General features: G+C 39.0%; 1 long non-coding RNA gene across 1 annotated transcript; it reads left to right on the top strand.

Moving 5' to 3' along the window:
• Window positions 1–14,177: 14,177 nt before the first annotated feature.
• On the top strand, window positions 14,178–15,614 carry LOC143747066 (uncharacterized). Its single transcript, XR_013206657.1, has 3 exons — window positions 14,178–14,361; window positions 14,439–14,536; window positions 14,613–15,614. It is a non-coding gene; the product is annotated as an uncharacterized LOC143747066 (long non-coding RNA).
• The last annotated feature ends 502 nt before the right edge of the window (window positions 15,615–16,116 follow it).

Below are 16,116 nucleotides of genomic sequence, written 5' to 3'. Positions count from 1 at the left end.
CTCTGTCATTTTTGGTCATACAGACTTAAGAAATATAAAAAAATAAACTGTTGAATGTCTATTTTTTTATGTGTCCACTTACAATCGAAATAAAACATTGTGCTTTTGTAAAATAAAGAAAATAAACAGGGTGTGCTTTCTGTCTCTCCATCTCCGTTAACTTTTTTTCTGGAGCACGTCTCTAAACTTAAACAAAACTCAGTGAATACTATTCACCCAAGCATGAGCAATATATCTTTATAATCATTTACGTTTGTACTTTTAAAATATCTAATTCAAAACTAAAATAAATATTCTCTGTTTATGTAATCTATAAAAAAAGCGAGGGATGTCAGCCGATCTTATTATCGTTCTCTCAGCTCATTATTCTGCTAATGTGACATGCCCACGGAGAGCGCGCGGTATTCAGACGCAAATGATCTGAAGCGACACATGCAAACGTGTCAAAGCCCCTTGTAAACGCGATAACACAACAAATTTAATCATCAGATTAATGTACTATTTCTCTTGCGAAGCTGTGACTGTGAGGAATAATCCTGGGACATATATCCAGAATATGTGCTGGTTTATTTTCATTTTGAGGAGCGACGGATCTAGCCGAGAATTGTGAGTAGCCTAAGTTTTTTATTCTTGTGCTTTGTTCTAATCGCGATATGGAATAGTGTCTGTAAACACAAAAAGACTCTTTAAATTTGAATCACGTTTCTGTGTGTGAATGAATTAACGGCACAGATGAGCGCTGTTGTTTATGTTTAGCCTACTATGTTACAGATGAAATATGAAAGACAACATTTCGTAGTTTTGGATAGATTATAAAGTTTGAATTCTAAAATATCAAATAAGCTTTTGTTATTCAGTTTCTGCTAATATGTTAAATATATAGTAGGCTGTGTTCTGTCAAAAATAAACTCATCAACTAAGATGTTATTATAGTGTTTGTTCCAATGTAAGGTATATCAAACTAATGAATCCTTAACTTTAAAATATTTATGATAAAATGTATTGGCCTACTTTTAAAAAGAATACTTTATAAGAAATTTATGGGAAAAGACAATTTTCTTTTCAAGATATTTCCAACTCTAACTTTGAACAAATTCCGTAGAATGGCCCATATAGCCTATTTGAACAGGATTTGTCTCCAGGAATGACTATGTAGGCTACTAAAAATGTGCTTTTGACTTTCACTTATATTTGGATTATATATATACACTGCCGTTCAAAAGTTTGGGTTCGGTACGATTTTTAATGTTTTTAAAATAAGTCACTTATGCTCACCAATGCTGTATTTATTTAATTAAAAATACAACAAAAAAAACAGTAATATAGTGAAATATTATTGCAATTTAAAATAACTGTTTTCGATTTTAATATTTTAATATATTTTAAAATATTATTTATTCCTGTGATCAAAGCTGAATCTTCAGCATCATTACGCCAGTCTTCAGTGTCACATGATCCTTCAGAAATCATTCTAATATGAGGATTTGATGCTCAAGAAACATTTATGATTATGATCAATGTTGAAAACAGTTGTGTACCATTTTTTTAGGATTCTTTGATGAACAGAAACTTAAAAACAACAGCATTTATTTGAAATATAATCTTTTGAAACATTATAAATGTCTTTACTGTCACTTCTGATCAATTTAATTCCTCCTTGATGAATAAAAGTATTGATTTATTTTATTTATTTCCCCCCCAAAATAAAATAAAATACTTACTGACCCCAAAGTTTTGAACGGTAGTGTTACAAAAGATTCTATTTCACATAAATGCTGTTCTTTTGAACTTTCTATTTATCAAAAAATCCTGAAATAAAAATGTAAATAACTGTTTTCAACATTGATAATAATGAGAAATGTTTCTTGAGCATCAAATCAGCATAGTATAATGATTTCTGAAGGATCATGTGACACTGAAGACTGGAGTAATGATGCTGAAAATTCAACTTTAAAATCACAGGAATAAATTATATTCTAAAATATATTAAAATCGAAAACAGTTACTTTAAATTGTAATAATATTTCACATTATTACTGATTTTTTGTTGTATTTTTAATTAAATAAATACAGCATTGGTGAGCATAAGTGACTTCTTTTAAAAACATTAAAAATCGTACCGACCCCAAACTTTTGAACGGCAGTGTGTGTGTATGTATATATATATATACACTCACCTAAAGGATTATTAGGAACACCTGTTCAATTTCTCATTAATGCAATTATCTAATCAACCAATCATATGGCAGTTGCTTCAATGCATTTAGGGGTGTGGTCCTGGTCAAGACAATCTCCTGAACTCCAAACTGAATGTCAGAATGGGAAAGAAAGGTGATTTAAGTAATTTTGAGCGTGGCATGGTTGTTGGTGCCAGACGGGCCGGTCTGAGTATTTCACAATCTGCTCAGTTACTGGGATTTTCACGCACAACCATTTCTAGGGTTTACAAAAAATGGTGTGAAAAGGGAAAAACATCCAGTATGCGGAAGTCCTGTGGGCGAAAATGCCTTGTTGATGCTAGAGGTCAGAGGAGAATGGGCCGACTGATTCAAGCTGATAGAAGAGCAACTTTGACTGAAATAACCACTCGTTACAACCGAGTATGCGGCAAAGCATTTGTGAAGCCACAACACGCACAACCTTGAGGCGGATGGGCTACAACAGCAGAAGACCCCACCGGGTACCACTCATCTCCACTACAAATAGGAAAAAGAGGCTACAATTTGCAAGAGCTCACCAAAATTGGACAGTTGAAGACAGGAAAAATGTTGCCTGGTCTGATGAGTCTCGATTTCTGTTGAGACATTCAGACGGTAGAGTCAGAATTTGGTGTAAACAGAATGAGAACATGGATCCATCATGCCTTGTTACCACTGTGCAGGCTGGTGGTGGTGGTTTAATGGTGTGGGGGATGTTTTCTTGGCACACTTTAGGCCCCTTAGTGCCAATTGGGCATCGTTTAAATGCCACGGCCTACCTGAGCATTGTTTCTGACCATGTCCATCCCTTTATGGCCACCAAGTACCCATCCTCTGATGGCTACTTCAGGCAGGATAATGCACCATGTTACAAAGCTCGAATCATTTCAAATTGGTTTCTTGAACATGACAATGAGTTCACTGTACTAAAATGGCCCCCACAGTCACCAGATCTCAACCCAATAGAGCATCTTTGGGATGTGGTGGAACGGGAGCTTGGTGCCCTGGATGTGCATCCCACAAATCTGCTGCAAGATCCTATCAACTGCAAGATCCTATCAATATGGGCCAACATTTCTAAAGAATGCTTTGAGCACCTTGTTGAATCAATGCCACGTAGAATTAAGGCAGTTCTGAAGGCGAAAGGGGGTCAAACACAATATTAGCATGGTGTTCCTAATAATCTTTAGGTGAGTGTGTATATATATATATATATATATATATATATATATATATATATATATATATAATTTTTCTTTTTCTTTTTTTTTCCTCCTCACATTCTTTCGTGTGAGACACACCTGAATGAAAGGCTGATTATGCCCATTGTCTTCTCAGGTGTGAATTATTCATGATAGGGGTTGGGCCGTTCACACCCACACGCATATTGCCTTTCTAAACAAAAGGTGTTTTACAAAATTTAAATCAGCGTTTTGTTTTATGTGAATGATTAGGCAGGATGATTTTCAGATCATTTTGAAGCAAAAACTCTAGGCCACAACACCCATTAGTCAAAAGTCTTGCGGACACATATTTAGTATGTGTTTTGTGGCCTTATTTCAGAAACTTTAATTTTTCGTTTTATCAATAACCATGCATAAACAATATTCTATCAAAAATAGAAACATGTACATACATGTTGCTCACATATTATGGTAGCCCTGTTTGTGCTAAATAGAGTGTAATTACACCTTTGCCATTCAAATCCAGACTCAAAACACATCTGTTTAACTGTGCATTTACTGAATGAGCACTGTGCCACTGTTCGTCCGACTGTTTGCACTGTATTTTATTTTATGTTTTAATTATTCTGATTTCTGTATTTTATCTTTTATTCTAAACTGTTTTAATTATTCTGATTTCTTTTGATTATTTTAATTTCTTCTATGTAAAGCACTTTGAATTACCATTGTGTATGAAATGTGCTATATAAATAAACTTGCCTTGCCTTGCCTTGCCTAATATGTTTATAAGCAACTGAAAAAAGCATAAATGTCAGGGCATGTCAAAACATCTCAAGGACCCCCAAAACACCTTAGACCCCAGAGGGTTAAATTGAATATACAAAGCAAAAGAAACGTTTTTCTTAAATATCCACAACACACACTTCAAATTGTTTGTCACTATAGCAAACAACCTCCCCAAAAGGGGTAGCTTCAATGTAGTGAAGCTTAATTTAATGTAGAGTAATTACTAGCTTAGCTCACTACATTTTCCAAGTAGCTTGTCCAACACTGCAGCTCCGACAAGGTTTTGTTACGGGTAGAATGGTGATGAATGTTTGAAGTGAAGAATCCGAATCCAGAGAGTGACAATGTAGAACAGAGAAGATGACACAACGAATCCAAAACAGGAACAGGGATCACGAACAACAGCCAGACAGGATCAGCAACAAACACCGGGAAAACATCACAACGATCTGACAAAGACAAGACGAAAACAGTGAGTCTAAATAGGCACCACAGATCAGGTGCAGGTGATCAGCGGTAATGATCAGAGACAACGCCCACTCACACACACACAACAACAGTGGCACGAGACAAGAAGGACACAGAGAATTCATGAACCGTGACACACAAGCATTGACTAGAATGGCCACAATCTGCGTCGCAGGCGTGTGCAGTGTAAATTAGAAGTAAGCTGTACAGAACTACATCTGCCCTCATGGCTAGAGCATATGTCGCAGAGGTCAAGCTGGATCCGCCCTTCATACAATGGCAGTCCTTCAAGTCTACCAGACCAAGATCCCACACCATGGATTAAACTGGTCCTGACCCATTGGCCTTCAACGAGCTGCGCAGAATGACCTCACCCGGCGAGAGAGAAGAACCTGGCAATGCATATTGTCCTCGATATGTCAGCAGGTCTCCCAAGTGCACACCATAACATGTGACAGTTTTTTTCACATCATATGCCCTTGGCCAAGCACTTTTCAAGAGGAAACTGATCACGCTTGGAATGGTGAGAAAAAAACAAAACAAGCCTGAGCTCCCATCTGCATTGGTGACAACAAGGGGGAGATCGAAATTTTCATCAATGTTTACAAGCACACATACTCTTTGTGTCTTACTGCCCAAAAAAACAAAACAAAAATGTGCTTGTGATGAGCACAATTCACCAGGATGCCGCAGTAAGCAAAGGAGAAGACAAGAAGCCAAATATAATCTTGGATTACAAGACCAAAGTTGAATGCCTTGACCAGGTATTTTACTATGTATGTTTTTGCATTATTTACAAATTTTAACAAAATTCTGCTGAAAGTACAAGGGTTAGACAGCAAAAGACTGGTGCAAAGGTATTTTCTTTGATAAAGCCCCCTTCCAACTGTATGGGACATTTGGAAAATCAATTGTCAGGACAAGAAAAGGTGAACACTACCATGAGTCCTGTGTCGTGCCAATAGTGAAGTATCCTGAGACCATCTATGTGTAGGGTTGCTTTTCATTCAAGGGAGTAGGTTTTCTCACAATTCTGCCCAGGAGCACCTTGTCACAAGGCAAGAGTGATAATTGGGGCAATCGTGGGCATCAAATGGCTGAGTGCTCCGGGTGTGTGTGTTCACTACTCACTACTCCTAATGTGTGTGGACTAACTTGCATGGTTTAAAGGCGGAGGACAAATTCCAAGTATGGGAATCACATCACATCATAATGAAGTGGCTCGGCGTTCATTACATTTACATTTTGGATTCATGGCCAGGCAACTCCCCGGATATTAATCCCATAGAGAACCTGAGGTAAATTCTCAAAAGGCAAGTGGACGAGCAGAAGCCCACAAATTGTGATCAACTCCAAGCACTAATAAGGCAAGAATGGAGCGCCATTATTCAGGATTTGGCCAAGAAGCTAATATCCAGTATGCCAGACTGAATTGCAGAGTTATGAAGAAGGGTAAACACTGTAAATATTTACTCTTTTCATATATTCAATGTTTTTGCCAATAAAAGGCTTTAAAAGTTATGAAATGATCACCATTGTTTTCCAGTATACCATAGAAACATGTAAAAAATGAAATTTACAAATACTAAAGCAGCAAAAATTAGCCAAAGCTGTAGTGCACACAACTCATCAGGTACTGGTGGAATACAACAGAAACTGAAGAGGATATTTAAATGGAAGTAACACAGTTGTGATCTTGCAGAGAGTAAGAGCAAAGACAAGGCAACATGAAAGACACATGAACATCCAGATAAACAATACACTGGAAGTCTAAAATTGGTCATGAAGAGTCTTTCTTTTGTCTTACTCATACAGCTTTACAGGGAAATACAATGAAGAGTGTAAGAGAAACAGGTCAATTTAGCTCAACGGTAATTATTAATCAATTTAAAAGGAATTTGAAAGAATCACTTATTTACGGCCGAGCAAATGACTCGTCCAGCGTTCATTTGTGCGGGCCACAACTATCAGCTCTGTAGTGATATAAATATCCAAACTATAGTGAAAAGAGTTTTTATTAGCAAGGTAACTTAGAGTTTAAGACAGCAGTTCAAGATGTTAAATTCGTAAGCACATAACAGAAGAACACTTCTCTCTAAAATACAAACAAGACTTTATTGGTTACTCTAACACATTGATTCTCAAAGTGTGGTACGCAGAGGAATCAATGAACTTCGATCTCACCGGTGTGAGTAGAACGGTCAGTGCATCACGTGATCAACTGCTAAATTCAAACTGTGCTTTTGCGCGTTGGCTGGAGCTGAGCCATAGACAGACGCACTCAGCGGAGTCAGCACTTGGCTTGTCATATATCATTCACAACTATTCAGGGTTTTCAACCACATAATGTTTATTTTAGGTTTCAGACATTTAAATTCACATAAGTACCAAAAAAAAACAATACATTTAGTGTTTGTAAAATACACACTGATGTCTATGGAAGCGTCAATAATAATCCTATCCAGAATAATCAGACAGCGCCCAGCGCCCATATATAGCTTAAAGGTGCATTGCGCAACAATTCATGTTAAAAATACCCGTTTTTCTAACCCATACATGCTTAAAGAACTGCCTGATGGGCTGAATGAGCCCTTCTCTGCGCACTGAGATTGCCTCTATAATCCTGTACTGTAAAATATATAAGAGGGATTCGGGTTCGAATTTGAGACTGGGCGTGACGTCATGCGCGTTCACGCTCACCAGGCTATGTCTCGCAGGTTTGTGTATTCGCCGGCGCCGCCATTCTCCGCATCAGCGAAGACAACTCGTGCGTCAAAGGTAGAAGATGGATTCAAAGAGACCGGCTTGTAGTCCATTCCAAACCCCAACGCAAACTCCACGTACAGTAAAGAAAAGAAAAATTTTGTCTAGTGCCACCAAAAGGTCCAAATTGGAGTCAGACAGGCGTCGGAGTAAGACGAGAGTCAACCTCGGGAAGGCATTCAACAAATGGAGAGATCTCCGGTCTGCTCTTGGTCTCAAACGGGATCCTCAGTTGGCTTTTTTCTTGATAAAACGGTAAGATATAGCCAAGTCTCTAATGTTTGATACGGCCAATCTATGTACGTTATGACAACAAATGACGATGCGTATAATGTGTAATGCTTTAGCGTAAGCTGGATACATGTACAATCAGACTTGGTTTTACTACCATTATTAGTGAACAGTTTCATAAACTAGGAATTGTGTTCGGAAGAATAGTACATCATGAAACATAAAACATATCCAATAAAAGATGCTAACTATGTTTTTGTGTATGGCCTACTGGTAACGTTAGCCTTGTGTCCATTGCTAGCATGCTAAGGTGTTCATGTTATTGACCAACAAGGAAGAACGCCGTTGCATTGGCTATATTGTATTTTTCGGTAAAAATAGTAAATTGTTCCCGTGAATGTGGTACATTTTGTATGTAGTATATATGAGGTATGTGGGGGCAACAATGTATTATACTCTATGTAAAACAATACCTTTCGTCAGAGGCTAACTTTACTGGGTCTGGACCTGGTTTAGCTCCGATTAGGGATGTGAATTACTGCCAAAAATGCCATTCGAAAATCGAGGAGCAAAAGTCGATTATCGTTCGAAAATCGGAAAAAAAAATCGGAAAAAAAAACGCACACTCACAATGACAGAAAGGGAGGCCAATTTCATCTTTAGCGATTTGGCATCAAACAAACTGTTTATTAATTGAACAAGTAACATGTTTTCGTCGTTTTTTTAAACATAGTTAACATAGAAGAAAAAAACAATAAGCACGACAGTCCGTTTTTGCATCGCCAAACCAGATGCTCGTTAGATAAAAAAATAATGTCATATGTCATAATCATTTTATGCGAACCTGCCTTGTTACTGCAATAGCCTACTTTTTAAACAAATTAGTTTCAATGAAAACTATTCGTGTGATGCCACTGAGCAATACACACACATTACCGCGGGATGGCGGGTGTTAATTTCATAAACTGTGGACAATGGTAGCTTATTTAATGTAGCCTATAAATTAACATGTTCAAAAAACGGATAATGTCATCATACTTGTAGTAGTGCTATCGTCGCGTAATAATCTGTTTGATTGTAAAATGTATTACCTGAATGAAATGAACTCGAATGTATCGTCCTGTGGAATCGTTCATTCACAGACAGCTTACGAAGATGTTCAACTAATACATATCTTAATCGCTGGCAAAAATATGATGCATTTGCAGATTTGCTTTCACTAGACTAAACTGTAACTGTTAGGCCCACGGCCACTTCATCCAACGCTCTTGATGTTCTTAAATCTTCCTGTTACGACTCCGAGTGTGAATTGAAAGCGCTTCAGAGGATTCAGTGCGTGCAGGAAACTGAACAGATCATTGAAACTGATTTGTGAACCGATTAAGACAGATCTGCCAACTTGTTTGATGAAGTCTTTGAACAGAATCGACTAAAAAGGGTGATTCATTTGTGAATTGAGCATTGCTCATGCCCATAAAAAAGATGCAGCGCGATTGGAATAAACTATGCATTTAACAGCATGTATTGCTTAAATAAAGTAACGAGAGGAACGTCGTAACGAGAGGAACGTACAAGGAAGTAAATGTAGCCTACTTTGTAGATGGTTACTACCATTGACAGTAAAGGTTACTACCCACCTCTGTTGGGCGCAGAGTTAACGGTCACGGTGCTCTTCTTCTGTTGTTTGGTTGCACTATGTATAAAACACTGGCATCCTATCGCGCAGTAGGGGGTTTCATTCATGTTAGTGACACCTTGTGTCCCCGACAGGAAAATACCCTGCTGCGCGATCTGTGACAAAAAAGTAATTTTATGATCGAATTTCGAACGCAGTTCGACTATTCGAAGATCTCGACTCATCCCTAGCTCTGATTTAATCGTATTTTCGATATTTTAGACCTGTAATAAATTGAGTAAATTATAACAGAAAAAGGATGTATTGTTATTGGAATATTCTACTTAGCAGATCAATAACAGGCTGAACCCCGCAACCTGTTTGGCTTTTATGAAAACGTCATGGTGACATTTGATTGTTTATTACCTTTAGACATTTGAGTCAACGTTGTTGACCAACCGTGTATGGTATGATTATTATTTTGAGCTTTTGCGAAGTAATCAATTATATTGTTCATGAACTTGTTTTCATAACAATACAATCATAGGTGGATACAGTAAACACATAAACAGTAAACACATAAACAAAGTTTTCTACTACCCCCGTTTTCCCCTCACACATATGTCTTTCCTTCCATATATTTGAAATGACTTGCAGATTTATAACTTTATTACCTCTGAAGACATTTTGGCTGTACACCAAAGATTTGTGCGGCAGATGCTCCTTTAGTTATGAACAGCTCGTGCATGCATGCCTGCGTGTGCGTGTGGTCCATGAGCGTGCACAACTCTGGTTGCAGTTTTGCTTGTTGCCAGAGGGGGCGTAGTTCTGCAAAAACTCAGAGACTTGCGTTTTGCACCTTTAACTAACGTCATTGTACACGTGATGTAATGCTATAGCTAACAAATTTGAATATTTTGAATAAAAAAGTAAATAAAAGCAGATCATCAGTCATTCATTTAAAGTGGCTGACAATAACACATATTCTTATTATAACTAAAACTAACTGGTTTTTGAGCTGTGCATAGCTGTAGCTGAATAGTTAGGCCTACTACTACTGTATTTTAATATTGGTCATTATGGTGGTACTTGGAGAGCCAAATATTTTCTGAGGTGGTACTTGGTGTAAAAGGTTTGAGAACAAATATAAATAATATCTAACACAAACACATGCACACACACACATTCATATGAGTTGCAGAAAGGAAGTGAGGAAATAATGAGTTTTAAGATTGTTAAGATTCTATTGTTTCTTATGCAGGTTATTCGATTTTATATCAAAGCACGAGTTCAGCTAAGAGTCTGGAGGCTACTTGTAGTTGTCTTTGCATTCCTTTAGGGATTCCGTTTGTTGATGTGAAAGGGGGTTTGCTGGGTTCGTTGATTGGTTGGCGGTCTCATCGTGTCTGGATAGTTGTCTTGGGCAGCCAATCACGTGGTGTGTTGGCGGATGGATGAAAATTCTTTGAAGTTGGAAGCAGGCTTTGCAGTCAAATCCTTGACCAAAACTTTACAGCAAAACATAACTTAGAACTGAGACTCTCAACGGAAAAGAAAAGAAACAAAGAGAAAGAGAAGTGAGACGAGAGTAGTTAAGATGGCTTGAAAGAAGCTGTTTAACCCATGTTCTTCTGATCTTTATCTGCAGTCTTTTGTCTGCTCGTCTACATGGTTACTCAATCGTCTTCTAATAATCTTCTAATGCTTTTTTCGTGTCCTAAGATTTTAAATTCAAATGTTTGTCCAGCCTCCTGGATGAGTTCAGACGAATTAGACATGGTGTTTAGTTGAGAGGTTGCTGTTTCTTCCCCTCTCATCGCAAACCATGAGTTATCTGTGGTCTCTTACCTTCCCGCTCTGAGCAGAGTACAGAGAGTAAAGTTTAGTCATGATTTCTTATAAAAAGGATACGATATATTTTACACAGATTTCAATTAAGCCATCTTCAGAATTATGAACGTATGATCATACTGATAGGAACAAGACTTTCAATCAATCATCAGATAGTTATAACAATTGCATGACTTGCAAATGTGATCTAAGCAAAATAGTCACACACATATATATATATATATATATATATATATATACAGGTCCTTCTCAAAAAATTAGCATATTGTGATAAAGTTCATTATTTTCCATAATGTAATGATAAAAATTAAACTTTCATATATTTTAGATTCATTGCACACCAACTGAAATATTTCAGGTGTTTTATTGTTTTAATACTGATGATTTTGGCATACAGCTCATGAAAACCCAAAATTCCTGTCTCAAAGAATTAGCATATTTCATCCGACCAATAAAAGAAGTGTTTTTAATACAAAAAAAAAAGTCAACCTTCAAATAATTATGTTCAGTTATGCACTCAATACTTGGTCGGGAATCCTTTTGCAGAAATGACTGCTTCAATGCGGTGTGGCATGGAGGCAATCAGCCTGTGGCACTGCCGAGGTGTTATGGAGGCCCAGGATGCTTCGATAGCGGCCTTAAGCTCATCCAGAGTGTTGGGTCTTGCGTCTCTCAACTTTCTCTTCACAATATCCCACAGATTCTCTATGGGGTTCAGGTCAGGAGAGTTGGCAGGCCAATTGAGCACAGTAATACCATGGTCAGTAAATCATTTACCAGTGGTTTTGGCACTGTGAGCAGGTGCCAGGTCGTGCTGAAAAATGAAATCTTCATCTCCATAAAGCTTTTCAGCAGATGGAAGCATGAAGTGCTCCAAAATCTCCTGATAGCTAGCTGCATTGGCCCTGCCCTTGATAAAACACAGTGCACTAACACCAGCGGCTGACATGGCACCCCAGACCATGACTGACTGTGGGTACTTGACACTGGACTTCAGGCATTTTGCCATTTCCTTCTCCCCAGTCTTCCTCCAGACTCTGGCACCTTGATTTCCGAATGACATGCAAAATTTGCTTTCATCCGAAAAAAGTACTTTGGACCACTGAGCAACAGTCCAGTGCTGCTTCTCTGTAGCCCAGGTCAGGCGCTTCTGCCGCTGTTTCTGGTTCAAAAGTGGCTTGACCTGGGGAATGCGTCACCTGTAGCCCATTTCCTGCACACGCCTGTGCACGGTGGCTCTGGATGTTTCTACTCCAGACTCAGTCCACTGCTTCCGCAGGTCCCCCAAGGTCTGGAATCGGTCCTTCTCCACAATCTTCCTCAGGGTCCGGTCACCTCTTCTCGTTGTGCAGCGTTTTTTGCCACACTTTTTCCTTCCCACAGACTTCCCACTGAGGTGCCTTGATACAGCACTCTGGGAACAGCCTATTTGTTCAGAAATTTCTTTCTGTCTTACCCTCTTGCTTGAGGGTGTCAATGAAGGCCTTCTGGACAGCAGTCAGGTCGGCAGTCTTACCCATGATTGCGGTTTTGAGTAATGAAACAGGCTGGGAGTTTATTAAATGCCTCAGGAATCTTTTCCAGGTGTTTATAATTAATTAGTTGATTCAGATGATTAGGTTAATAGCTCGTTTAGAGACCCTTTTCATGATATGCAAATTTTTTGAGACAGGAATTTTGGGTTTTCATGAGCTGTATGCCAAAATCATCAGTATTAAAACAATAAAATACCTGAAATATTTCAGTTGGTGTGCAATGAATCTAAAATATATGAAAGTTTAATTTTTATCATTACATTATGGAAAATAATTAACTTTATCACAATATGCTAATTTTTTTAGAAGGACCTGTATATATATAGGTTATAGGCATGATATAGAATTATTCAGTTGAACGATGTTGGATTATAAGTCCAACTAGCATTTGGAGTGATCTGGTGCATTCTGATCATATAAAAGCATTTCTGTGAGTTTCTCTGTGGATTTCAATCCTGAGGTAAGAGAGGTCATGCAAAGGTTTCAAAAATAAGGTCTGTTTTGGATCTTTTGTCTTGGAATCAAACAACCTCTGCCGTTATCTTGGTCAGACTCAAGCTATGCCATCTCACAACCAATCCGTCTTTTAAAAACTGCCTAATGTTGACACGTTCTTCCTTTAGCTAGGCTCATCTTGACAAGCTTGTATGGCCATAAAGTACTTAGCTAGGGGCTTTCTCTAGTTTGCTCAGACTGGCTGGAGCCCACTTCATTTATGGTCCTTGATTGTTGATTTGGGGTTTGGACTGTAGAGTTGAGGTTTTTGTGTGGAATTATGTTTGAACAAATCATCTGGAAGATTCATGTGTGTTTGATTCATTCTCAAATCCTACAAGAGACTAGAAGTTGGCTGTGTGTCTGTGCTGGGGTGATATAGTGTCCGTGATGAAGGGATAAAGGGGAATAGGCGAGCTTGAGAACTCTGGTAAGTGTGAGTGATGTATAGCTGGGAGCGTCAGGAGAGTGTAATCCTGACAATAGTGGTTTTTAGACAAACGATGGGATACAGTGAAGTTGAATCATATGAAGAACAATGCCCAACTGGGCCTGGAGAGGGTTCAGCCATTTGGTGTTGTGAAGGTATTCTCGGTTTCATTGGTCCGTGATCACTAGGACCTCCAGCCAGTGGCGCCACACTTCTGGTCCCAGTTTGATAGCAAGGAGCTCACAGTCACCTATGTCGTAGTTCTGCTAAGGTTTATGAAGTAGGCGCATGGATGGTGCGTGGGCAGATTCCTCTGCTGCTGAGACAACACTGCTCCAATACATGAGGTGGCGACATCCACTTCCACCACAATGGGGAGGTCGGGGGTTGGCATGTATGATGATAGGTATGCACGATATCCTAGTGTATGTAAACCGCAAAAACACTGTTTGAATATGAATCGCGTGTATGTGTGTGAATGACTGACACAGATGTTTAAATTATTTATTTAAAATATGAATCGCGTCTGTGTGTGAATGAATGAACAGCTTTTACCAACTATATTACTATATTGATGTAGCAGGATGCAGCTGTCTGGCTCATGCCTTCTGAAGTGACACTTAATTTGCTGTGCTGTGAGTGGTTCTGGGCAGTTAACTCTGAGCCGATCGCGAGGGCTAAACCCCTTTATAAACCGTGACTTTTCTTTTGACAAGTGATGTCACCGGTACGCGACTTGTTGTCCTGTCTACATGCCCAGCGACCTGATGTCTGCCTTGGTTATCGGTTTACCGTAGCGCCACAGGTATGGTTAGCTCAGTTTCTTTTTTCCCACTCGTTGACTTCATAAATTGGGCTTATAGGGAATGTTTCGTGCTATAGAATCCCCCGTGCGGCTGCAGCCCTTTCACCAGCTGAGTGTGCGCCCTGCTATCCGTGATCCGAGCTCGGAGCCAGTGACGTAACGCTGTTACTCTTAGGTATGTTGCTATACTGAGTGATAGTTGAATGGTTAATGTGGGATATATTTGTAAATGGACATCCTGTGCATTTTAGGGAGTGCTGTTTAACCGGGGGTGTGGCTGCCAGTTGCCTACATCGACGCAGAACATCTGCTGCTTTGCTTATGCTTTTTGCGTTACGTGTTTTTTTAACGTATTTTCGTCGTACACGGCTGCCTTTTCACACGGGACCAATGATTATTAAACCTGTAGTTAACAGGCGGCTGGTTGGCGTGTTACATCGTTGCTTGTTTAACACTGTTTGATTCTCCTTTCTGTCATTGTTGTGAATCAGTGTTTGAGTGTAGACTGTTCAATGAACTGACACCACTTTAATTGCTTGTTTTGTGTTTATTTCTTTCTTTTGAAATCCTGTATGGAGGCCTTTTCCTGCTGCTGATATCCAAGAGGATTGGCCAAATTGTGATTGTTTTTCTTTTGTTTTAACTTTTTATGTAATTTGTCCACATTGACTGAAGATCTTGAAGTGGTTGATCCATAGGGCAATCTTGTCCCATTGTTGTGGATGTTTTATCCATGTTTGATTGTTTATTTTGATGTATTGAGTCTCTGTTCATATTGCTAACTCCAGTACTACCTTGGGCTTTAGAACGGGTGGCTTATTAGACCTTGTTTATAGTCTTTTTTTTGTTTTGTGTGTGCAATTTTGTTTTAACTGCCACGTGTCTGTCCTTTGTCCAGGTGCTGAGAACTGCCAGTGGGAGCAGTGCCCCTTGCGGTGGCGGGTCCCTTGGCGTGTGCTGTGGCTGTGTGTTCACCAAGTGTGGTCATTTCCCTTGTGTGTGTGTGAAATTTGACACGTGTGATTGGGGTGTTTTTCATGGATGCTCATTGCTCGAGCCACTAGCCTCCCACTGGTAAGATTCCGCCCTATTGCCCTCCTATCGTGTGTGTGTGCGTGTTTCGAATAGAGTATAGTGAGTGGAGTGAATATTGAGTGTGTGTTTTGTTATTTGATTTGGTGTACTGTGTATGTTGTTTGTTATGAAATCTCAATCATTGTGGTAGTGAAAATAAAGTCTGTTTTTGTACTGGACCACGGTCTATGGCTATCCATCAACGAACTTGAGTGCCTAGTTGAACTAAATACTTAATTCTTTGGGTGTAAGTCCCATTGTGGCGTAGTCTGCTAACTGCCTGGGCTTAAGCTCTGAAATCTGTATCCCTTTATGCCACATTTGGCGTAGTCGGCAGGATCGATTGGTAAAGCCAGAGACGTGTTCCAAATCTGTTTTTTTTCTTTTCTTTTTTCTTTACAAGCAAAGCAGCAGCTGTTCTTTGGTGGACCAGTAACAGGGCAGGTAAGGTGGGGATTATTTTTTTATTTATTTTTTACCAACTGCATTGCCAAAATATGGAACGGGGTGGACGAGGGGAATGAGTTACAGGAGTTGAGGGACTTGATAGCTCAGCTGGTAGCTGATGATGAGCGCCTATGTCAGACCCCAGACAATTGCATTAATGAGAAATTGAACAGGTGTTCCTAATAATCCTTTAGGTGAGTGTATTATGTTTTGTCAAAAATAAAGTCATCAACT

This window comes from Siphateles boraxobius, unplaced genomic scaffold (assembly GCF_051911475.1).
Source record: "Siphateles boraxobius isolate OS27281-9 unplaced genomic scaffold, OSU_SipBor_1 100, whole genome shotgun sequence".
NCBI classification, from domain to species: domain Eukaryota; kingdom Metazoa; phylum Chordata; class Actinopteri; order Cypriniformes; family Leuciscidae; genus Siphateles; species Siphateles boraxobius.
This window is presented reverse-complemented; position numbering and strand designations above follow the sequence as displayed.